The 27,555-nt window shown below is 32.1% G+C and overlaps 1 protein-coding gene across 2 annotated transcripts in view; it reads left to right on the forward strand.

The window, feature by feature from the left end:
• The window catches only part of LOC126890385 (prolactin-releasing peptide receptor-like), a 1,660,146-nt gene that overhangs the window by 652,184 nt on the left and 980,407 nt on the right, over nucleotides 1–27,555 (forward strand). For both annotated transcript variants that reach the window (XM_050659276.1, XM_050659277.1), the window contains exon 4: nucleotides 15,262–15,311. The gene's annotated coding sequence lies outside the window, so the exon portion shown is untranslated. The remainder of the gene's footprint in view (nucleotides 1–15,261; nucleotides 15,312–27,555) is intronic.

Raw genomic sequence — 27,555 nt, forward strand, 5'->3', positions numbered from 1 at the left:
GAGACGGTAGTCCAACTCTGAATCGAATATAAACAAAACCTGCCTTGAACCCTTTTTTATCTTTTACAGAACAATGTTTGCGAAATAATGGGAAAAATGGCGTAAAAATGTTGTGAGCGGCGAACTTTGAAAAATCCAGTTTCGGAAACTGTAAATCCTAGAGACTCTTACCAAACGGCATTTTAAAGACGAAGGGTGGAAGTTATTTTTCGCTTAAGCAATACCTATACCTATATCTCTGTGGAAAAAAGTTATGGGGCAAAAAACAAAATTTCTTTCGTTGTGTTTTTTTCTGGCACTTCTTTTGAGTATATTTTTATAAAATAAAATATTTTGGAATTTAAAATGTGATATTTCGATAGGAAATTTAACCTTAGACAATTTTCCTGTAGACATGTTTGTACCAAAAGTGCATAGAACTCACCCTAATTCCCCCTATGCCTAGGGACTAAATCACCCCTTTCTCAAAAACGCACCCATTTAAATGGTACCACGCCGCGGTTTTTTGAAATATGGAGATCTATTGACCATATGAGACAATAAAATCCCGTTAACGTTGTAGTTCCTTTCAGCTCTCTTATTTTGAACATAATCTATAACCTAGAAACCTATGAAACATAGCCTAGAATTAAAATAATATCGTATATATGTATCTTATTGCATGTGAGAAGCCGGCAGTATTGCCATTTTAAGTCCCTATATCTAATCGGCAAGTTAACACAGTGTATGTTTTTTCAGAGATATTCCTAACATAGCTGGTTCGATGTCCCTCTCTATCGTTCTCAATCTGTTGGCTGATAACTATGTAATTGTCACGATCTCCATTCCATAGGTAATAACTGGTAGAATACAACTGTAAAACACCCTTTTCTTTAGATCTCAGTTTTACTAGCTCAGAAACAAACATAAAATTTGGGAAAAAGGAATTATAATATAATATGATAGTTACTAGAGCTAAAATTTCGCCAAAAGCAATCAACATCTAACCCATTCGCTGCCGATCACCCTCCAGCGCATGATATGGTTACTTCAGTCAGGTGCCGTTCACGCGCCAACGAGTGATATGGTTACTTTAGTCAGATGCTGTTCAACACAATGGCTACTAGCCGAGTTACATCTTCATAGATAGGCAGCGAATGGGTAGATACATAAAAAATAACAAGCCAAAGCGAGTAAATGGTATAAATCTTATAGTCCATTCATTAACGGTAAAATATTGCAAAACCTTTAAATTTTAAAGAACCGCTTGGATTGACATGAAATTTGGCATACACACAGCTAACAAGTCAAAGAAAAAAAGTGATATTGTGCCGATATGTGCTTTTGCCCTGGGGGTGGTTTTCACCCCCTCTTGGGGGTTAAAAAATATTCGTCCAAACAAAGTCAGGACATGGGTAAACTGGCTAATTTAAAGTAACTTTTGTTCTATAGAGCTTTTTCACTAAGTCAATACTTTTCGAGTTATTTGGCAGTGAATATGTTCATTTTTTCAACAAAATAACCATGCTTTTAGACGGTTTTTCGCAAATAACTCAAATTGTAAGTATTTTGTCGAAAAAACATTCTTACCAAAAATATAGCCTATAAAAAATTAAAAAAATAGAGAATATATCACTTTTTTTAGTTAGTAGAAGCAGAGTTATAGCTAATGAAATATAGGTTCATATTCGTCAAATTCCAAGTGGAATACTTTAACGTGAAATAACCAAAAATGAAGCACATTTCGGGGAAAACTCATTTAAACTTATTTAAAGTGTTTAAAAAAAGCTTCACTTTTGTTTTATAAAAAAAATTTCTAGCGTCAAAATTAAACAAGTTACGCTCAAAATAAAGTTAGTCCCTTTTGGTTTTGGTAAAAAAATCGAGAAAATCACCCCCTAATTAGTATCTTAAATTAACTTAATCGTAACGACTTCACAAGTTTCTTGACTCGTGTATATATTGTTTATATGATCTGTAAGTTTCATCGGTTCAAAGTCCTTATTATTGAAACGGTTGTAGTTAAAAGGGGTTGAACGAGTCACTGATCACGAATGTATGCAAATTTAGAAACACCAAATCTTGATCAATTTTTGTTTAACAGAAAAACAAAAAAATACATGATATTCAGAAAAGCAAATCTGACTTTTTTTGTATTTCGAGACTTTTGGTATCTCTAACAATTTTTAAGTTATTTTGAAAAAAGCATATTTTTCAAAATTTAAATTTTTAAAAATTTTACTTTGAAACCAAATTTTTTCAGAAATAAACACTTTGAATCGATGAAACTTACAGATCACATAAACACAATATAAGTAAAATAATTTATGGAGCGGCAACGATTAATTTCATTTAAGTTGCTAATTAGGGGGTGGTCTTCCCGATTTTTTTTTGCAAAAACAAAAGGGAATAACTTTATTTTGAGCGTAACTTGCTTAAATTTAATGCTAGAAACTTTTCGTAAAAACAGAAATAAAGCTTTTTTTAAACACTTTAAAAAAGTTAAAATGGGTTTTCCCCAAAAAGTGCTTAATTCTTTGGATATTTCACGTCGAAATATTCTATTTGAAATTTGGTGAATATGATTCTATATTTCATTGGCTATAACTCTGGTTCTACGAGATCCAGAGACCTAACGCGTACACCATTTTTTTACTTTTTTATAGGCTATATTTTTGCTAAGAACGGTTTTTTCGACAAAATACTTACTTTTTGAGTTATTTGCGAAAAACCATCTAAAAATGTGGTTATTTTGTTGAAAAATGAACATATTCACTCGCAAATAACTCGAAAAGTGTTGACTTGGCGAAAAAGCTCTATAGAACAAAAGTTACTTAAAATTAGTCAGTTTACCCATTTCCGGAATTGTTTTGGACATATATTTTTTCACCCCCAAGAGGGGGTGAAAGTCACCTCCAGGGCAAAAGCACACGTCGGTACAATATCACTATTTTTCCTTGACATGTAAGCTATGCGTATGCCAAATTTCATGTCAATCCAAGCGGTTCTTTAAAATTTAGAGCAAAAACCGTGAAAGAATGGACTATTAGGAAAAACGAGTAGGTATTGGTACAGTTTGCGAACAACAAACAAAAAAGGATGGAAACATAAAAAGCCGACATAACTACGTATTTTGCTTGTAAGCTATTAGACCAGTAAGGATGTGCGAAAAAACGTCTATTTTTGGATGTGAGAGGTGACATTCGGATTTTTGCAGATAAAGTTAGGTGACACCTTCAGTAATAATAATTGACTTATGCTCCTTCTCAAATATGCCCGGAACATTAATAAAAAAATAAAATATTTAAAAATTTCGAAAAACATCGATTTTTTTCTGCTTTCTTTGCTTCTAACTTTAAAACGATTCCTTTTGGAACAAAGTCGTAGAGAAATAAAATAAAGAAAATTGAATTTTGTATGATATACGACTGGTAAAAAATATCTTAAGTTATTACCTTTTCTGCAATATAGCAGTAAATACAAAATAAGGGGGCAAAATAAGTCTGTTGTTATTTAATATTTTTTAACCACTTTGGTGGCACTTAGAACATTAGTAATTCGCTTAAGAAATTCTTTGTAACATACTTAAATCGTGTACCAAATTTCATTAAAATCGACCTAATAAATTTTGCCTAATAAATTTGCAATCTAAATGTTTTTAAAAAACTTCAAATTTTTTAAAATCTTTCTGAACAAAAAGTAGATAATTTAGAAGTTGGCTAAATTTTTACATATAAAGAGGTGCTCTACCTATCTAATACACTTTACAGAATTAAAATTGGATTATTTAAGAGGCCCCAGCAATGTTTTAAATTTATAAACAATTTTTTGGCTTAACAAATAGCTTTGTTTAATAATAAAAAAATTAATTTTTAGCAATGCAAATAATTAAAACCGGTATAATTTGACTTAAACTTTCAAATGCTGTCAGCAGAATTGCTATTTTATTTTTTAATCAAACGTTATTCGTGTTCAAAAATTGCAATTTCTCAATTTTTTGAAAGTTCCCCCGCGTTTATCTCGAAAACTATGCATCCTACGAAAAAACTTGTAAGAACATTTTTTGCTTAGAATTACCCAAGAAATACCAAAAAATGTTTTATTTTGCGAAAAATCGATTTTATGTAATTCCTCAAGTTCTTTGTTTATAACAATCTTATCGACATCCGGATCAACTGTTACCCAAAAAATTCGTGTTCTACGGGTCAAAATACATAAAAAAACTTGGGTAAGTTCATCTAAATAAAGGAGCCCGTAGCACCCCCTCCTGGCCACAGCACTAATTTGTTTATAAGCCAAAATATTGTTTATAATTTTAAACTGGCTTGAAGTCAACGAGCTTTTTTTCTGTAGAAAAATATACCACAATTGCCAGGTATGATCGCCCAAGTTCGGCTCATGGAGGCAGCCTAATTCTCTCTAGAGATAATTATTTTTCTCTGGTAACAAAAAATATGACTTTTTGTTAAGTGAATCCGTCTTTGAGTTTTCCTTTGTTTATAATAAAAATCTTAATCTTTACATTATTTGCATTTGTAGATCAACTGACTCTATAGTGGAACTATTTTTTCAGAACCTGCTAAATTTGTTAGATGACCTGCCTCATAAAAGCAGAAAAATTCTATGCGGTGACTTTAACATTAATTATGCTGCTGCTTGTGCTACCCAAGTGTCCCTGGTCAACACATTTGAATCGTATGGTCTTTCAATGCACGTTAATTCTCCAACAAGGATTACAAAAACTACATCTATCATAATCGATTATATTATCTCAGATTTCTCACCCCTTGATGTCTGCTCTACAGTTATTAATGCGGGACTATCTGATCATGAAGCAGTGTATACGAAGTTTAACATCTTCAGCAAACGCTCCTCAAAATCCCGACGTTTAGTTAGGATTTTTAGTTAGGAATTGGTTCCAATCCTACTTGAATAATAGGAAACAACTAGTTAGAGCAAATGATACTGACTCTAGTCTCAAAAACATTGTATGTGGAGTACCGCAAGGTTCAGTATTGGGTCCTCTTCTGATCCTTATCTTTATAAATGACATCACTAATTTAAAAATCGATGGGAAAATTTTTCTTTTTGCTGATGATACCAGTATCACTTGGTAGTATCACTCAACTATTGCATCTCTTCATGAAACTATAACTTCTGATCTACTGACCATAAACACCTGGTCTGACTCTAATTTACTCTCTTTTAATATAGACAAAACAGTAGCATTATCCTATAAAGGAGCTCTTCAACCTTTGCCTCTTAATAACAGCCAGATCGATACCGTTGATTCTGTAAAATTTCTTGGTATTTTTTTAGACAGCAACCTCAAATGGTCCCTTCATATCGATTCGTTAAGTAAGAAACTCGCCTCAGCTTGCTATGCAATAAGATCTGTCTCAAGGGAACTCAATTTAGCATCTTCTAAAATAACATATTTTTCGTTGTTCGAGTCTCATCTTCGATATGGTCTTCCTTTTTGGGGTTCTAGTACAGCTGCTCAATTTGATGTTATTTTTAAATTGCAAAAAAGAGCAATAAGATATCTGTTTGGCCTCAGAAGATCTACACATTGCAAAAGTTACTTCAGATATCACGAAATTTTAACACTTCCATCTTTATATATTCTAGAAACGGTTTGTTTAATTCGTAAACACCTTCATGTCTTTCCAGCAAGGCGCAATCATATTTACTCCACCATAAATTCAATATTTGATGTTTATTTACCGATCCCATCCACTTAGTTAGTAAAGAAATCTATATTATATTCCGCAAAAAAACTATACAACCATCTCCCTTTACAACTTAAATCTGCAACATCTTTCCCAAAGTTCCGTAAAATGACCAAAGCCTATCTATCTAAAAGACCATATTATTCAATAGAAGAATTTCTTAATGAATAACTTAGAAAATTGGATTTCATACGCAGCAGTTTAAACTGTCAATTCCCAATGTTGTATTTTATTTGTTGTAAGTATGTTCAATTTGCAATTTATATAAATTTTGCAATTAATTGTTTTTGTCTTTGGTTTTATATCATATTTACTGTATATTGACGATGTATCTAATTTTAGTAAATTGTAGTTGTTATTTGTTGTTGATATTATTTTTCTTTTGACTATATGTAAGCTTTGTCCATAAAATTGTAAAAATTTTCAGTGACAATAAAGCACATTTCTATTCTATTCTATTCTAAAGCATTGCTGAGGCTGCTTAAATAATCCGATTTCAATTCTGTAAAGTGCATTAGATAGGTGGAGTACTTCTTTATATGTAAAAAAAATTGACAAATCTTTGTTTTTTTTTTTCTCTCATTCCGGCTTTGGTTTAGAACTAGAACCTTTAGCCACGTAATTGTATAACTTATCACTAAGTCAAGGGAGTAATGTGTAGTGTGTGTGTTGAGTAAGTGTCTTGTTACTTTGCAAAGTCGACATCATTGTCTTTGCAAAGAGACGCTAATTGTTTCCGAACGTCTGCGGTCCCTCCGGTGAGTACCGATCCCACAAGGACAGAAACTATTTTTCATTTATTAATTTATAATAAATGAAAAATTTCTGCCCCCGGTAGGATTCGAACTCCCACAAATCTTTGTATATTCTAGTTTTTGTTGTGCAAGATTTTAAAAAATTTTAATTTTATAAAAAAGTTTAGATTGCAAAATTATTATGCAAGTCAATTTTAATGAAATTTGGTGTACGGTTTTAGCACATTACAAAAATTTTCTAAGCGAATTAGGAAGGTTCTAAATGTAACCTAAGTGATGGAAAATCATTGAATAAGGACAGGCTTGTTTTGCCCCCTTATTTTATATTTATTGATATTTTGAAGCAAGGGTGATAAATTTAGACATTTTTAACCAATCGCATCTGATAGAAAAAGTTAATTATCTTTGTTTTATTCCTATAGGACTTTGTTCTAAAATGAATAGTTTTTAAGTTATAAGCAAAAAAAGTAGAAAAAAAAACGAAATTTTTTGAAATTTTTAAATTATTTATTTTTTTTTATTAATGTTCGGGGCATATTTGAGAAGGAGCATAAATCAATTATTATTAACGAAGTTATCATCTAACTTTATCGCAAAAATCTGAATGCCACCTCTCACATCCACCTAAAAACAGATCCTTACTGGTCTATATGTCAAAACTCCTTTTACCTTAGATTTATACAACATATTATTTTAGAAAAGAATATGTCACCAAACGTTACACTTAAACAAGTTAAAATCTAAGGGATTAATTTTGCTTTGGATTTTCCAAGTTTATTATTAACACGTGTTCTTTAATTTAATGAAGACAGCACTGAATACAACTGCAGTTCTTATCGTAAAGATATGGGCAATAAAAATGTACAATACTCAAAACAAGTACCTACATAGTATTTTCAGACGAACAAAAATTGGATTTCCTCATGAGGAAACTAACTAATGTGGCAGGATAATAACAACGGAATTTTTCGCTAGTATAGTTGCAGTAACTATACTGGAACGATGGCGAAATATTTTATTATTTCTCATTCTAGTGCAACATCTGTTTATTTCAGAAGCAGTTTTGACTAAAATATAAATTTGTACTCTGTATGAATCAGATTTAATTAACATGAACAACAAACTGACGAGTACGGTCATGCAGCGAGGTTATACATAAGCCACAATTATAGAATTTAGAAGGAAACCATTTTGACTTACATTATTCAAAACCGAAATATCATTTCGTTTATTTTCGCAAAATATTTTCTTGTGAGAACATAAATGGCGGGTCGGTAAGTACTAAGCCTCACCACACGATGGCGCCACCATCGCTAAAGAAATCTACTATCGTGTAATACATTCTCGTAAACGAAGTCCTATGTCAAAATTTCATCAGGATCGAACTGCTAGTTTTATTTTGATCACGTATGGAGGCGGGCGTGTCTGACTTTGAAAAAATGAAAACAGTACAATATCGGTCGATGATTCGAATTTTGTTTTTGAAAGGGAAATAGCACAGCGAAATCAACGAGTGCTTTGGATGCTGTGTATGGCGACTCTTCTCCTTCGGTGATGATCATCAGTAATTATTAGTTTAATGAGTTTCAACGTGGTCACACGTCGGTCTTTGATAAGTCATGCTCAGGTGCCCCGAAAAGGGCTACCATGGTAGATAATGTGAAAAAAATCCACGATCTCTTATTGGCAGACCACCATCTCAAGATGCGTGAGAGAGCTGAGACACTAGGCTTTTAAAAAAACAGCGTGGATCATATCCTGCATTAAATTTTGGACATAAGAAAGCGTGATGGAACCGTGAGACGATTTCAGAGGAGTATTTGAGGCTGATTAACTTTAGCCGAAGGAGTTTCTACATTGTTTCGTAACTGTTGACGAAACATGAATCTACTAATATACACAAGAGACCAAGGAACAGTCGAAACAGCAGATGTTATCCCGCGAACTTGCTCCTAAAAATACGAAGACTGTCCTATCGGTCGGAAAGGTGATGGCTACTGTTTTCTGGGATTCATAAGGTAGGATCTACATCGACTTCTTGGGAAAGAGCAGAACGGTCACTGGGCTCTACAATTCCGAATTATTGGGCCAATTCGACGCCAAATTAAAGAAAAAAGGCCCCATTTGAAGAAGAAAAAGTACTCTTCCACCATGACTATGAACCGGCTCACACCTACACCGTTGCCATGGCAAAATTAGCCGAATTGGATTACGAACTGCTGTTTTCTTACTTGAAAAAGTCAGTTGCCGAGCAGAAATTTACGTAGAATGAAATATTCGTCACCACCACAGATGCATAATTTGTAGACCTCCAGAAAACGTAAAATGCTGTGGAATGAAATAAATAAAAAATATAACTTGGAGATATAATTGAATAGCAGTAAATAGTTGATGCAACGAACAAAATAACACATAATAAAGACAATTTTAAAGCAAAAACTGCATAATAAGGCCCTGAAATTAGTCAATACCATAGAAAAAATCCAGTACCTTCTGCTTGATTACATATACAGGAAAAATATCAACTAGAATAGCCAAACACATAAAAAAGTAAGGGAGTAACACCAGCCTTCAAGAGAAACAACTTAAGCAAATATATTAAAAACAAGTGCCAAAATAAAAAGCACTTACACATTGGGATATACAAACCTACTTGTGGTGACTACCCAAAAGCTTAGGTCGACCTACAACCTTTAATAAACGTATAGCAGAACACCAAAAGGCATTCGATAAGAGACAAACAAATGCTCCGTACGTTTACCTTTGAAATCATAATCATTATTTTAATGGGCGATTTCAGATTCTCCATATTGAAAACAAAGCCAACAAGCTATCCTTATAGCTTATGGCTAAAATTAACAAATTAAAAAAATTGTTTTCGATTTTATAAAAAATCGTCATCAGTGTTAGACCTAAAAGCAAGTATAACAGTTTTAATGAATGTAAAGTTGATGTTTAAATTTTGACTAAGGTTAAAGCAAGTTAGTTATACTTACAGATTGGATGCCAGCTTAGCCACCAAAGAAACATTCGGGTAAAAACCCTTTAAATATAATATGGATGCATTAAAGGTGCATTCTTAAATAAAATGCCTTAGGATAGATACATGGCAACAAGGATAATGCCCTTAGGTAAGGTATTGAATTTCCCAACACGTGGGATGCAAATTGAGTTGTTTACATTCCAATGACTTAATGGCAACTAAATGCAAATTAAGTGACGTTTCTGAAAGATGTCAAAAACAAACCGACAATGTGACGTAGACGTTACCCTGTATTACTACAGCCAACTAATTGTAATAAAAGATTTTTTTAAAATTTCCATCAGTAATAACAAACATCAACAAAGTTGTGGCTATAATTACATTTACCTTAATTATATAAGATGTAGAGTATAAAATGATTTTATAATGACAGTTACGGCAAACGGAGAATTAGCCAGAATGTATGCAGCCATCTGTACATTATTCAAATGAAGTTGAATTAATTAGCGAATAATGGATCCATTTATGACGTGATAAGAACATCTCGGACCAAATAATTAAGTTGAAAAATTTTTTGCTAAGATGTTTTATTTATATGAATAGTAGATGATTGTGGTTCATATTCAAAATTGAATAAAAAATTAAAGTAAGTCTGTGTTGATGAAAGTTTAATTTACTACGAATTAACAAAGGGATTGTTGGTTTAATTGTACTAATTGGCAGAGTAAATTAGAGTCTGTAGTATGTGGAAGTCTGATATCAAAGTAGTAGTGTTACTATATATACTGATATGATATAATGAGTAGATTGATTGGTTATAGAGTTGTGTGACCTTCAATTATCATTTCTTAAATTGATAGAAATGTGTGAAATGTATTTTTTTAAGTAGACATTAGTTTATAAAAAGAAACGATATATCTAATCAAATTATTTTTGACTGTGGGAGGGAAATGAGTAATCTTACTGAGTGTTGAAATTGAAAATGAAAACAGAATATTACTTGAACTAATCACTTGGGCAAAAGTACGAGGTGCTTTTATGTATCGTAGACATCTAGGACTAAAAATTTTTTAAATAAGGGTTTTTTTACTGAGTTATTGAGTTGTATTGAAAATGTTTAAGATTGCGTGGATATACAGTGCGGTGGAATAAGTGTTGCCCCCCCCCTGTTAACTTGTTTATTTTAAGAACAAAAGAAAAACGCTCGGACAAGTCGATTTTTAAACTAACCATAGTATATTATAGCCTCAACGTTTCGAACTTTACGGTATCCCTCTCCAGGTGACAGCCATAATTTTGATTTTTTTAAATTGGAAAGTACATCATGTGACACCTCATTTAAAAGCTCTTAAAATACTGATTTCAAAAATGTATAATACTTTAATCCTTTTTGAGATTGTAGGCGCAAAATTTCGGTCGAACTCTTTTTAAACGAGTTAATTTTTTTCGAATTCTGAGAAAACTAATAATTATTTTTGAAAAATTTAAACGCAGAATGAAAGATTAGATTATTACCGAGGGCTGACAGTCCCTTAGAATAAACAGAAAGTTTCTTTTGAATGATATATTTGAAATTAAAAATCACACTAAATTTTCTCGTTTCTTCGCCACTATGACTTATTAAAATAAACATTATATAGTATGGTATAGTTAGACCCAAACCCAGACATCAAAAGTGAAAGTTATCCTCCAACACCAAATTGTTCTATATGGTCCACATAATGTTCAGAAAAAAGTCACACCATTTCGAGCGTCGGGTTTGGGGGGAGAGTGGGAAGAAATCTGCAAATTCGTAGTTTTTTACGTTTTTCATCAAACTAAAATTTCTAAAACTAAGCGGTTTTGCATGAACAGCCCTCTACACAAAATTGTTCTACATTAAATTCGAAATAAAAAAGGCCCTACGCATAACCCTTCTAAAATGAACGGTTCCAAAGTTACGGAGGCAGTATATTATAATTGGTCCAAAAAAAGGCCTAACCCAGACATCCAAAGTAAAAGTTTTCCTTTAACACCAAATTGTTCTATATGGTCCACATATTGTTCAGTAAAGAGTTACACCATTTTGAGCTTCCGGTTTGGGGGGAGATGGGGGAGAAGTCGGTAAATTAGTAGTTTTTTTACGTTTTTCGTCAATATTTCTAAAACTGTGCTTTAGCGTAAGGAATGTTCTATGTAAAAATGTTCTACATAAAATTTAAAAAAAAAAAAGTTCATACATAATTGTTATAAAATCAACGGTTCCAGAGTTACGAAGGGTGAAAAGTGGAGGTTTTCGATACTTTTTGTATTAACTGATTTCTCCCCCCTCTCCTCCCCAAACCCGGCGCTCAAAATGGTGTGACTTTTTTCTGAACATTATGTGAACCATACAGAACAATTTGGTGTTGGAGGAAAACTTTCACTTTGGATGTCTGGGTTTTTGGTACAGTGATATCATAAACATTGACCAAAAAATATAGAAAGTATCGAAAACCTCGAATTTTCACCCTCCGTAACTCTGGAACAGTTGATTTTATAACAATTATGTATACAAACATTTTTTGTTTTAAATTTCATGTAGAACATTTTTGTATATAACATTGTTTACGCTAAAGCATAGTTTTAGAAATATTGACGAAAAACGTAAAAAAACTACTAATTTACCGGTTTCTCTCCCATCTCCCTCCCAAACCGGACGCTCAAAATGGTGTAACTTTTTACTGAGCAATATGTGGACCATATAGAACATTTTGGTTTTGAAGGAAAACTTTTACTTTGGATGTTTGGGTTAGGCCTTTTTTTGGACCAGTTATACTATACTACCTCCGTAACTTTGGAACCATTCATTTTAGAAAGATTATGCATGCATATTGCCTTTTTTATTTCAAATTTAGTGTAGAACAATTTTGTATAGAGGGTTGTTCATGCTAAACCGCATAGTTTTAGAAATATTGGCGAAAAACTTAAAAAACTACGAATTTACCGATTTCTCCCCCTCACCCCCCAAACCCGACGCTCAAAATGGTGTGACTTTTTTCTGGACATAGTGTGGACCATAAAGAACAATTTGGTGTTGAAGGATAACTTTCACTTTGGATGTCTGGGTTATGCCATCTTTTGGATCAACTATACTATACTAATAGGAGTTCTCAGGGACTTTGGACCATCGAAAATACTGTAGTATTTCATTCTGCGTTTAAATTTTTCAAAAATATTTATTAGTTTTTTCAGGATTCGAAAAAAATAATTGCATTTAGAAATAATTCGACCGAAATTTTGCGCCTATGCTCTCAAACAAGATTAAAGTATTATACATTTTTGAAATCAGTATTTTAAGAGCTTTTAAAAGAGGTGTCACATGATGTACTTTTCCATTTAAAAAAATAAAAGTTATGGCTGTCACCTGAAGAGGGCTAGCGTAAAGCTCGAAACGTTGATGCTATAATATACTATGATTAGTTTAAAAATCGACCTGTCTGAGCGTTTTTCTTATATTCTTAAAATAAACAAGTTAACAGGGGGGGCAACACTTATTCCACCGCACGGTATGAAGGTGTTTTGGAATAAAGCTAGCATTATTGGTAAAAACAAATAGTTAATGAATAATAAATGATTTATGGTTTGATATCAGAATTGTTTAGTGTAATGAGGTATAATAAGAAATTAATCAATATTAAATCACCTAATTAAAAAATACAAACATATGTAATACTGAATGACAAACAGCTTCCCACTCCTTAACTTATTCAGTTAATGAGTTTAAAGTATAAACGCATAGTTAAATCACATCACTTGAGAAAAGCACGTTGCCGAAAAAGCTGTAGTGGCATTAATTTGTATCTAATAAATGTTGTGATAATATTGAAAACAAAAATTTTCAGTGTTTTATTGTTAAATTAAATGAACTTCCATCAAGTAATGGTCGAATCCGTCACTAATAATATAATAAAAGTTTAGTAGTTTCCTTTTACTATATTTTAATACAAAGTTATTTGCTAAAATTAGTAGTCTGATATCATTTTCATCTATATTGATTTGGTTTCAATTCAATAAAAGCCAGAGAAAATTTTGTGTATTTACAAAGAAACGTGATTTGATTGGAAATTAAGATGTTGGCGAGTTTAATTCATTTGGCAAATTCCCTTATTGAAGCAAATTACCCTAAATAGGTCGGTTGCTAAATGTTCCCTTAGCCCGGCACCTGCCACGTGGCTTTGCAAGATGTCAACCGCCACGTGGGGTGCTCACAGCATCCCTTAAAAATTTTCTGTGATCTACTTGTTTATAAACAAAATATTGTGTTGAGTTACAAAAGAATATAAAAAACATGTTTTATTAAGTTATTAGTTACTAATATATTATAATAGTTTAAAAATTAAATTAAAAAGGTGTTATAAGCAAATTAGCAAGTACCGACCCATAATAAATGAAGTGAAGTAAAATATCTAAAAAAATTAAGATGTATTGAGTATAGAGACTGTATTAATAATTTATATCAGTTATTACAATAAAAAATGTAAATCTGAAATATTTATCAAAAACACAAAGAAAATTTAAATCGTAAACTGCCAGATGATGACACCCCAATTCGACTTTAGAGCTGCAAGTTTAGAATGACACTAAATAACCACTTCAAACGCAAACAGATTTTTACTACGTTCACAATCAAGATGCAGTAGAAGTAAACAAACCGATACACGTTAACTGTTACAAGGAACACTCCTGGATCATGGTTTACAATGTATATACATTGTAAATCACAAATGATGATTTACAAATTTTATATATTGTAAATCATTATTCAGGAGTGCTCCTTGTAACAGTTAACGTGTCCCGTTTTGTTCACTTCTACTGCATCTTTATTGTGATGTTAGTATATGCTTTATAATGGTATTAAAAAAGCTACTATGGCGCACAGCACGGTTAACAAACTTGAAATACCAAATATTTGATGAAAACGTGTTATGGGGTGCTGGTAGCACCCCACGTGGCAAGTGCCGGGTTAGTATACTTTCATGCAGAATGATTTTTCGTTATCATAATAAAAGAAGTAGTGGAAATGAGTAAAACGAACGGTTATGTATTGTAATGGAAGATATATAATTTAATTACAGAAATGTAGAAGCTGATTTGACGTTTGTTTAGGTTGTTTCTGGTTGATTAGAATTCTTATTTTTAAGCTTGATTTCATTTCTCCGTAGCATTTGTACATTTATTTTATTTTAGCTAACAAGGATATTTCAAAACTTCATAATATTCGAAGTACGCATGCTCAAAAAAAAATGAATCCTAAAAATATGATCTGCTTTAATTTGAGACTGAATTCAATAGTAACTATTAAAAACTACTGTTAAAAAATGATAACGATGACGCTGCATCAATCCAAAAATTCATCGTATGATTTTTTATATTTATCTTCTTTGATTTGTGGGGCGAAATGTCGGTTTTTACTTGATTTGCAATTTCTGCAATTGCTGGTGGAGTAAACTGCAACTCCTCGTCACTGGAATACATTTATATCCTACAATTTTTAGAATTTTGACATTTCAAAATTCAAACTTCTTGAATTCAAACCACAAAACTGTCAAAACTATTGTAATTTATTGCTCGCATGTCATCACCAGGCACAACGTGAAAGCTAAGGATATTTGATTATATGAAAGTCTGCCAAAAAGAGTGCGAACAGTGCGAAAAAGTAAATCCCATTTAAAATACATTGTTACTTTACGCACACTTTAAACCCTTCACGTGCTGCTATCTATGATGACAGTTTTCACAAACTAAAAACTTATACATAATATGAATAGATAAATTTTTTTTATTGTTGCAGGAGGAAAGCAGATGTACTAGGAGAAAAGCAGATAAAAGCCTAAAACTAAGGTAAGATAGCAAAATGTGCATGATAATTATAAAATACAGCTTAATTTTCTAATTCAATATTGTTTGAGGGTTAGAAGACGAAAAACTTTAAGCCAGCCACTCATGGTACTGCGGCGTTGTTCATTTTTGTCGAATTGGACTAGTTGACAAAAATTTTGATTGTGTGTGACCGTGCATCTAACGAAATCGAACAATATGACCGCAAACAGACTGGCCTGTCTGCTGCAGTACTGCAGAAATTGATATCATCGACTATCTTGTCCAACGACACCGCAGTACCCTGTGTGGCTGACTTTAGAGAACATAATAATTTGTTGTTCTTTTTTTCCACGTTCAGTTAGAGAATGTAATATATTTATTCATATTCACTATTGGCTCTTAAACTTAATAAAATGAATAGTAGGTGTATTATAGTATAAGTGGACATTGATGTCTTTAAAACACGCGCGATTTTTCGAGCACCACGGCGCAGCCGAATGCTCGAAATATGGCAGATGTTTCAAAGACCAGTTATCCACGAATATTTTATGTTATTTTTTTATTTGTACACTTTGAAATAATGTAGGTAGTATTACTACAAAAAAATTTAAATATGAGCTAATAATGTAAAATGGTTGACTTTTTAATGTACATCCAGTATACAGTGCACATATTCTAAAGGTGCCGGTGGGGGACGGCGTCTATGCGCAGTATTGTGTCGATGTATGAGAGAGGAAGTATTCGAAATAATGAAATAACAAATTTTATATTATGTAATATTTCATTATTTTGAATACTTTCTCTCGCATACACCTATGTAATATAATACTGCGCATAGACGCCATCCCCCACCGGCATCTTTAGAATCTGTGCACTGTACCTTTCGTTGTTGTGGAAATGAGAAAAACAGAAATTTATTTGAATGTTTCAAATATTATTGGGAGTACCTTTAATGGAAGAACAACCTCATTGGCTTCCGAGAATGTCGGTAGTATTAATATTTCAAACAATGCCAGCTGTAATTTTCACATGCATTTAAAAGATTAGGATTTTCCAATATTTGAATAAAGCTTTTGAAGCATTTGTTGGTAATATTTTATTCATATTTTATTTATTTGACGTTGCAAGGTATGTACCCCTCTCAGATCAGATCAATAATTAAAATTGTTGATGTGGTCATAGTAACTTTAAAATACGCATGTTTTTGAAAGATAAATTTAAACACGCTGAGGCATACTTTAAACAAAGAAAATGGGGTACCAATAAGAAAATATTGTATACTTACTTCATAATGTGAATTAAAAATTAATATATCTTCCTGAATTGGTATTATTTTGCAGATGAGTATGATGCTAATCCATGTAGGATATTGCAATCAACTTTTTACTACCATCCATTACCCTTTTCTTTTGCTTTATTAATTAGTAACACTGGTTATGATATGTATGTCTACATTCTACACAGGAATTTTCTATACAGATATATTTTTCATTCTATTTGCTACAAAAGAATCTTCCTTTGAAATAAATAGCTGCAGCTAAATCGCACCCTCAGTAATATAAGGGCTCAACTCAAAATTTGTGTTAACTGTGATTTTGAATGATATGGGCACAAAATGAAATTCTCTACCAGTTGACAGAGGGAGAAAAGGAACATGAATGGTTCGGTAAATATATTTTTGCTTCTCTCTCACTCTCCACGGCCACCTCTGGTTTTTACTGCTACAAGGGAGCAATCAACAACATGATTTTCTATGACGAAAATCCTGGTTAGTTTGTGTTTTAACATTTTGTATTATACAGAATAGTTTTTAGTTGAGCCGATATATTATGTAAAATATAATAAATAAATTGGTCTAATTCATAATAGATCGTAATTTTGCATAAACAGTGACAGGACATTAATAATATAAGGGATCAAACTTAAACAATCCCTTATTTCTGTTATTTTTTTGTACTATATGGGATTAACTTGAAAGTATTTTTTTCAATTACATGTAATTAATGGAATTTATTTATATTAATTTTTTTCTCATCGCTATTTATAGTGCAATTATCAAAAAACAAATCTGCCAAATTTCACATTTATAACTTAAATAATAAGCATGTTATTTGAAAAAATAGCTGTAATTTTAAAAATCTACTTTTTTGAATTGTACCTCTATATTACTGATTGTGCGAAATGTGGTTAAATATCATGAAAATAGTTGTTAGTGTTTAAGATGAACTCATGCTCTAAGGCAGGGGTCACCAAATGGCGGACCGCGGTCTGCATCCGGACCGTAGGCTAGTTTCGTGCGGGCCGCAATTAAATGGAAAATATAGGGTACTTTTGAATACATTTGGCCATGACATTGTGTTTGGCTCAACCACCTATGCGTGCGAAGTCGCTTTTTCAGGAAAGAACTTTATTAAAAATCGGTACAGATCTCAGCTGAACAAATGAACGTCTCAACTATCTAATGAGAATCAGTTGCACTAACCTCACTCGAAAGTTCAGACAGGTTGTACACAATGATTTTTGTAAGATAAGTCCCGTATTTCTGTACTTATTATAATCATTAATTTTGAATTTAAGTAAACTTTAAGAGAATGGGTACGTATTTTCGGCTGCAATGCTATTCAAATGGGGATTCATTTTTTTCGAATCCTGAGAAAACTAATAAGTATTTTTGAAAAATTTAAACGCAGAATGAAAGATTAGGTTATTGGCGAGGGCCGAAAGTCCATGAGAACTTCTATAATGTTTTTTTTTGAAGTTACAGGGTTGAAAAACTAAGAGAAATAGTGTGATATTTAATTTAAAATATCACAAAATATCTCATTCAAAATAACCTTTTATTTATTCTAAGGGACTTTCTGCCCTCGGTAATAATATAGTCTTTCATTCTGCGTTTAAATTTTTTAAAAATATTTATTGGTTTTTTCAGGATCCGAAAAAAAAAATGAACACAATGTCCGTGGTAATATTTCCAAATCTATCTTTGTCATACAACGCACTCAGTCGAATAGAATATTGTCAGCATACTGTCAGTCAGACAGTGACAATCAGTGACAATTTTAAATATTTGACATGGCACCGGGAATATTTTGAGTTGTTGATTAAATAATATTGATATATAGTGTATTTGATAAATAATTGATTTAAGACGTGAACTTAATACAAAGTTATTTATTGTGTATTATTTGTGAAAGATCCAAGCAGAGAATACATCAGGATAATATATTCTGTGATCCAAGTATTTTGTTATTAAAGATGTTCAAAATTGTAAGCGTTCAATAGTAACAATATATTATTAAAAAATCACTTTAACACTTTTCCTCTTTTCTCGATTGAGTATTAGTTTTTGTTGTACATATAAATTATAACAATCACTGAATACATAGTTAGTGAAAAAATTATCACATTTATTAACTGAATTAATAATTTGCAATTATGTATAAAAATAACAGTTATCCAAGAACATTCAAAGGCCATCTCTTTAAACTAATTATGATATTTTCAAGTAGAATTACATTCTAGTAATTTTTACATATCCATACCAGTGTGAATTTTACTACACGTAATTTGCCGTGTAAAGACAGAAAAAGTAGGGATACCCATAAAATATTTGCGAATTATGTACCGATGGCCTTAATATAAAATTGTCATGCGCAATTTTTCTATTTATTTCCTTTCTACATTTTAAGTGGAAGTACGTTTCAGCTGTGCATTTAATTGAAATAGTTTTCAGATTTATAAAGTTTCCAACAAACATCGCATTAAAATTAATGTAGAAAATATAACATGTTAATGACAATTTTGTACTTTGATTGTTTATTTTAAATTTGTCAGTTTCAATGACTGGATTTAGAAAAGTTAATATCTATGTACTGTAACGTTGCAACGTTCAGTCTCCTTTCTATCATTTCTCCTATTGCCTTCCTTTGTATTTCACTTCCCATATATAGCTTTTGTCTTCATTTTGTTTCTTTGGCATTTGAGTTAAGAGGAAACAGTAGCGATCAACAGGTAGTGAAAACGCGTTCAAAGATTGCGGCTGTAATTTTGAATATTTTTTGGAGATATTTGGCACACGTATTCGTAATATAATAAAGAATGGCGGTACAGACCCCAATTTAAAAAATATATTAATATGTGAAAATTACTCTGTAATTAAATACAATATTAAAAAAACGAGCCTGTACCGCCATTAAGAAGAACAAAAAAATACACTTTCTTCAAATAAACTTTTTTATCTGATGCCTAGATTTTGTGTCATTTTGGAACTACTAATGAAATAAAAAATTTTAGTAGTTCCAAAATGACACAAAATCTAGGCATCGGATAAAAAAGTTTATTTGAAGAAAGTGTATTTTTTGTTCTTCTTAATGGCGGTACAGGCTTGTTTTTTAATATTGTATTTAATTACAGGATAATTTCCACATATTAATATATTTTTCAAATTGGGCTCTGTACCGCCATTCTTTATTATATTACGAATACGTGTGCCAAATATCTCGAAAAAATATTCAAAATTACAGCCGCAATCTTGGAACGCGTTTTCGCTACCTGTTGATCGCTACTGTTTCCTCTTAGCTTTCGTTCTAAGCTTTTTCGTTTTAAAAATAAAAATGTATACCATTTTTATTCAGTTGAAATGCGAAGGCAAAACTGTCTTACTCTTCACTTATTTCAGAGAGCCCAAACCACCACCCTAAGTCGACGATTTTCGCCTCTTTTAGAGGCATCATCAGAGAGGCATAGGTTTGCTATCTCTGCCCCAAATGACGATCTTCCGAGAGCTAGTCCTCGCACTGCCACTGACGTTATGGAGTTTTTTTTTCGTTTTAGTTTACATTTCAGTCTGTAGTATTTCCTTTCAAATTAAGTTCCCATTCGCTATTTAAAAATTAAGTTTAGCACTTAAATTGTTTTAGCTCCCGTCCTATTCCTTACGTCCCACGTCCTATTTTCTTTGGCTCCACGTTGGGCGCCAAATGTAACCCTTACAAGGGTTATTAGCTAGCTCAGCCTGGCGTTAGTCCTGTGCTGTGCCAAAATAAATCACTTTTTCAAGGATCTAAGGAAGGTGCATCAATAAAATTCAAAGATAACTTCACGTATTCGTTTATTAACCCGGAAGGTTATCGAAGCGGTCCCTCAGAGACTATAATTGGTGATCCCTGATCTAAGAAATATACCTACATAAATATAATACAAATCATTGTGTTCTGTATTTTTATTTTCTCTTTTAACATTTATTAACGGAACGTCATATCAGCACCAAAGAAATTCATACATTCAAATAAATTCATGCTTTATTAGGTTACAATTTCCTTGTTCAAGAAAGTTCCGTATTCGCACATTGTTAAATACAACGGTACGTAGCTACCATATAAAGTTTGTTTTGGAAGTTTTCAAGTATGTTTCTAATTGATCATTAAAGCATAACGTAAACAAGTTGCTCACATCGTTTTTGCGAAAACTAAGTAATACAACAAAGAAGGTTTTCTTACATGTGGTTTGATATTGCGGCGTGATTATATTCTGTTATATATTGCTTGTTATACCGTTTGTCCCCATAACAAAAATGTCTCTGGTAAACATCTTACGACGTAATTATTTACATATTTTTCTACTGGTTACATTTACATATTTTTCTGTACATTGTTTCTTATATTTGTGACTATGCAGTGCTGTTATTGCTAGCGTTTCTTCACACTACGTTTGATCGTGGTTCGGATATATTTAACTATTTCTATAGGTTTTGTTTCACTATTTTAATATATTTATATTTCTGTATATAATATAGGTTTTATTGGTTTGATCAGGTGTATTGGGTATACTATTTTTTCATAATTTCAGATAGTTTTTTCTATATATCCGGTCGGGACTTACATAATCTACATATATATGAAATATGTGTAACTGGTTAATAATAACCATAATACCAGCCGAAATGAAGATGGCCCACAATGATTTATTAAAGAATTCAAAGACACAGCGCTCATTTACAACATGGTGATCTCAACAGAGAAAATAAATCGATAGTGATATTAGCGGGACCGAGACGATGTAAACTGGTCGTAAATACCAAAATAATAGAATAGTTGGAGTCACTGAAGGTTTTCACCTCCGATTTCGTTGAACCTCAATCGATTTTCCTGAAAATTGGTGAGTAGTTAGAGGACACCTTAAGGAACAAAGGTGACATGATGCAAACTTGCGCTTTTATCCTGGGGGTGGATGCCACCCCTTCTCGGTGGTGAAAATTATTTTATTGAAAATAACCCTATAAATCGATAGAGGGACATATTTTAAGCAAAATTTGTTATATAGAGTTATTAATATAAATCAACACTTTTTGAGTTATTAAAGACCAAACATTTTATTTTTCGTAAAAAAATGCATGTCTTAAATCGGTTTTTCACGTATAACTCAAAAACTATAAGCTTTTACAAAAAAGTTTTTATTACTGAAATTGAAGACCATAAAAAACTGAATACATTCGTCACTTAAAGAACTGAACTAATGTTAGTTCTGTGTGAGTTATTGGCAATTGAATGTGTATTTTTTTCGACGAGTACTCAAATCTAAGTATTCAAGCTTAAATAACAGGAAAACGATGCAATGTATAAAATATACCTGTTAAACATTTGTCAAAGTACTTCGGAATACCTATCAAATGAACTTCAGAACAAGTTAATAGCGTCAAAATTAAGCAAGTTATGATGAAAATAAAAGAACCCTTTCGAATTTTTTAGGAAAAAGTGAAAAATTAAACATACGCCATTTCCACAAAAATTAAAATTTATAGTAATCCTTACAAGTACTTCCTTATATCAGCATAAAAGTAATGATTTCAATAATTTTGACTGGTTGAGAATGCATATTTTTGAAAAAAAGTTGTAATTTAAAAAAATCATAATTTTTAAAATTATTGTAATTTTCATCTTCATTTGGTAATAACTCCAAAAATACTCAGTATACGTAAAAAATTGTATATAACCAAATTTTAGTTTTGTCCGTGTCAAATATTTTACCTGTTTCACAATTTCTATAGGGTAAAAAATAACCGAGATAGAAACGTTTAAATCTAAAATTTTGCTGTAAGAACCATGCAACCGGGGCCATTTAACCTTTTAACAACGTGGGGCCAACGTGGTTAAATAGACCTTGGAATTATCTTTTAAACGGTTTTTAGATGAACCTGATATCGTGAGAATGAACGAAGTTATTAAAAAAAAAACAATAACATTTTTTGGAAACATTATTAAAAGATAAGTTTTGAAAAAATTTTGGATCGTAAATTTTAATGCTATTTTTTTAATGTAATGTAATGTAATAATATTTAATGCTAATTTTATGTTGGGGGCTCATTTGATAGATATTTTTAAATACTTTGACAAATGTTTAATAAGTTTATGTTATAAAATGCATCATTTTCCCGTTATTTCATCTTGAATACTTAGATTTTTTTACTCGCCGAAAACAATATACATTCAATTACCTATAACTCACTTTTAGTTAAAACTAAAAGGTTTTTCTAGTAAGAGGTTTATTTAGTTTTTAATTGGCTTCAATTTTGGTAATAATAACTTTTTCGAAAAAACTTATAGTTTTTGAGTTATTGATGAAAAATCGGTTAAAAACATGAATTTCTCTCAAGAAAACCTAAAATCTTTGATCTTTAATAACTTAATATAACAAATTTTGCTTAGAATTTTTCCCTCTATCGAATTATGGGGTTATTTTCAATAAAATAATTTTCACCCCCGAGAAGGGGTGGCATCTACCCCCAGGGTAAAGCGCAAGTTGGCACCATGTCACCTTTGTTCCTTGAGATATCCTCTAACCACTCACCAATTTTCATGCAAATCGATGGAGGTTCAACGAAATCGGAGGTAATAGCTCATATCCACCTTCAGTGACTGCAATAGAACAAGCGACGAAAACGGAATACTTGGAAATAAAAGTGTCAAGCTACGGAAAAGTGAAAGAAGGGTACAAAAACAAGTAGTGAACATGGCGAACAGAGCATCAGGATGTCTCAAAAACGCAATCTGGAGAAATAAATATCTTAAAACGGAATCGAAAACCAGGATATGTAAATCAACAATAAGACCGATAATAACGTACATAGCTGAAACAAGAGCAGATAAGGCGCAAACAAAAAGACTCCTGGAAACAGCAGAAATGAAAGTCTTACGGAAAATAACAAACCAAACTTTAAAAGACAGAGTGAGGAAATACGAGCGAGATGTGGTATAGAGGAATTAAAAATGTGAACCAAAAGAAGAAAAATATAATGGAATCAACACATAAAAAGAACGACAGAAAATAGAATACTTAGTACGAATAGCAAGAGACAAATTTCCAAATGGAAGATCATTGGAACGACCTAATAAAAGATGACCAGACACGTCAATTGAGGCTAAGAACCGAAGTAGAACAGGCTTGAGCCTATTTATAAAGCAGGAAGAAGAAGAAGAACAAGTGTAACTGGTTTAAATTCTTTTCTTTTTTGTATAATTTGTTTTATAATTAAAACGTTGTCCTTGTCAAAGCGGTCTTATAGAAAACCGTGTTGTTTAGGAACTGCTCCATACATGGCAAGAATATTTCAAAAATGTACTAACATATACCATTGGCGTGGAAATTATGTGCCCTTGCGGTAGAGCTACTGGTAGAGAACCCAAAAATAGACGAAACATCAAAAGCAATTACCAAGTCGAAGAACGCTCTAGGCCTCGACAATATAAGTACCGGCCGAATTTTTTAAGTATGGAGTAAAAACTTTACACAAACTAATAATACATATAATATGAAACGAAGAGAAAATACGAAGCAAATGGCAAAAAAGTATAATAGTCCCCATCCATAAAAAGGGAGACAAACTTAAGAGCTCTAATTATAGAGGCATCTTCCTACTTACGACAACGTACGACATTATATCGAAAATCCTATTAAGTAGTATTTTATAGAAAACATCATAGAGAATACCAATCCGGATTAAAAAAAAGATCGACTATAAATCTGAATTTATGGAATTTGATAGAACTATCAACTATCCATATTCCCTTAATATATTTCCGACAAGAATACGACATCATTAAAAAGGATCAGATGTGGAATGCAATAGCAGAACTTTTTGAAGCAGACGCTTAAATGGCTCTAGAGTACGGATAGGTAACAAACTCTCAGACTCGCTATACAGTGCGCTGGAGCCAGTGTTACCCCCCCCCCTATTAACTTCTTTATTTTTAGCACATAAGCAAAACGCTCGGATAGGTCAATTTTTAAAATAATCATAGTATATTATGGCATCAATGTTTCGAACTTTACACGATCCATCTTCAGGTGACAGGCGTACCTTTTAGTAGGGGAGGAATGTATGCTAAATTTGCAGTCACTCGAGCGCTTTGGGGACCTATTGCGTTGTAATTATTAGGTCCTAAAGCCAAAAAAAGTTAAGTAAAATTTTCCATTTTAGTGGGAACTTACAATTTCCAACAATCTTTTTTTTTTATTATAGCGCCATCTATCCATAATTCGAAAAAATGTTTCGACTAAAAGTTGCTTATTTTTACGTAAAGAATCCAAATCAATAAAAATTTGGGGCTCCTATTTAAGATTTTAAAGTAACCCTCCACCCCACCTCCGTGGGGGTAGTGTTTAGTACCATTCGGTAGATTTTTCAAAAATATTAAATAAGTGTATTTTGCAGTTTTTCGATCTAGTGTTTATTTTGCGAAATATCACGGGATTTGTATTTAAAATTTTAAAATTACCACCCACCCATCTCCGTGGGGGGTCATGTTTGGTATCATTCGATAGATTTTTGAAAAATATTGAACACTTATTTTTTAGTTTTTCGATATGACGATCATTTTGCGAAATATTCGCTTTTTTTTTGTGAAATTTTTGACCTTCCCATTTCCTTACGTTTCGCTCAATTTGTCAGATTTTTGAAATATACGCTCTTTTGCATGTACTTAACTTACCTTATCTTAATCTGAAAATTTCGAGTATTTTTAAGGATAGATTTTTTTTCGGGTCCCCCTTAACGAACGTCCCTGTGTTAAGAGCCAATACATATATGGTAGAGCTACATCCGCAGGGTACCAGGTTTCTCCCCATATGATAATCTGATGCGCTCGAGTAACTGCAAAAATCCCCGCTTGGGCTCCCCTACCATTTGCTTTTTTTAAATGGGAATGTACATCATGTGACACCTCATTTAAAATATTTTTAAATAGTGATTGCAAAAATGTGTAATACTTTAATCCTTTTGAGAGCGTAAGCGCGAAATTTCGGTCGAATTATTTTTAAATGCATTCATGTTTTTCGAATCCCGAGAAAACTAATAAGTATTTTTGAAAAATTTAAAATCAGAATGAAATATTACAGTATTACTAGTCCTGTCGCCAGAGGGGGTACAACGGCCTCCTGTATTCAGATGGACTTACCCAAGTTTTTTTTATGTATTTTGACCTGTAGAACACGAATTTTTTGGGTAACAGTTGATCCGCATGTCGATAAGATTGTTATAAACCAATAAGTTGAGGAATCGCATAACAGCGATTTCTCGCAAAAGAAAACATTTTTTTGTATTTTTTGGGCCATTCTAACCAAAAAATGTTCCTACAAATTTTTTCGTAGGATGCATAGTTTTCGAGATAAACGCGGTTGAACTTTCAAAAAATCTAAAAATTGCTATTTTTGAACCCGAATAACCTTTGAATAAAAAATAAAATAGCAATTCTGCTTACCGCCTTTAAAAGTTTGAGTCAAATCATATCTGTTTTGAATATTTGCATTGCTAAAAATTTATTTTTTGATTGTTAAAAAACATCATTGTTAAAACTTTAAACACATAGTGTTTCCCGTGCCTAATACATGCGTTTTAAAGCATGCTACGTAGAAATAGCCCCGCTTGCACTTTTACCTCTTCTACCTACTCGTTCGATTTTAAATGAGAAATCATTGAAAACATCACTCAAGCACTAGGTGTTTATAGCTTTTTTTAACAATAAAATAATAAATTTTTAGCAATACAAATAATTAAAACCGATATAATTTGACTTTAACTTTCAAATGCGGTAAGCAGAATTGCTATTTTATTTTTTAATCAAAAGTTATTCGGGTTCAAAAATTGCAATTTTTCGATTTTTTGAAAGTTCAACCGCGTTTATCTCGAAAACTATGCATACTACGAAAAAATTTGTAGGAACATTTTTTGGTTAGAATGGCCCAAAAAATACAAAAAAATATTTTGTTTTGCGAGAAATCGCTGTTATGTGATTCCTCAACTTCTTGGTTTATAACAATCTTATCGACATGCGGATCAACTGTTACCCAAAAAATTCGTGTTCTACAGGTCAAAATACATAAAAAAAACTTGGGTAAGTCCATCTGAATACAAGAGGCCGTTGTACCCCCCCTGGCGACAGGACTATACTGAGGGTCTGAACCTATAGAGCTTATATTATAATGTTTATTTTAATAAGTTACAGGGGTAAAAAGAAGAGAAAATTTAGTGTGAATTTAATTTAAAATATCATTCAAAAGATTCCTTTTGTTTATTCTAAGGGACTTTGGGCCCTCGGTAATAATGTAATCTTTCATTCTGCGTATAAATTTTTCAAAAATACTTATTAGTTTTCTCAGGATTCCGAAAAAATTAATGCATTTAACAAGAATTTGACGGAAGATTTTCGCCTACATTCTCAAAATGGATTTAAGTATGTATTATACATTTTTATAATCAGTACCTATTTCATAAGCTTTTAAATGGGGTGTCACATGACATGGTGTACTTTCCCATTTAAAAAAATTAAAGTTATGCCTGTCACCTGAAGAGCCAACGCGTAAATGTCGAAACATTGATGCTATAATATACTATAATTATTTTGAAAATCAACCTGTCCGATCGTATTGATTATGTGCTAAAAATAAAGAAGTTAATAGGGAGGGGTAGCACTTATTGCAGCGCACTGTATGAATAAACAGTGGCTTGAAACAAATAGACGCACTGTCACCTCTCCTCTTTTTTTCCTCATCAGGAACTTTGGACCCTATCACAACCTGAATACTAACCAATACCAAATGAGAAGAAATGCTGAGGTCAAACATATGCATAGGGCATGTCCATAGACTTACTAATAACCGCCTTACCAAGTTAAGGAAGTTAAGTTCCTGGGAGAAAGTTTCGACAAGAAGAAGGCCCTTGGCTTTAAGTGTATGAGTATATTGGTGGAAACAGTGATGTATTTATTAAATG

Source organism: Diabrotica virgifera, chromosome 8 (genome assembly GCF_917563875.1).
Source record: "Diabrotica virgifera virgifera chromosome 8, PGI_DIABVI_V3a".
In the NCBI taxonomy this organism is placed as follows: Eukaryota; Metazoa; Arthropoda; class Insecta; order Coleoptera; family Chrysomelidae; genus Diabrotica; species Diabrotica virgifera.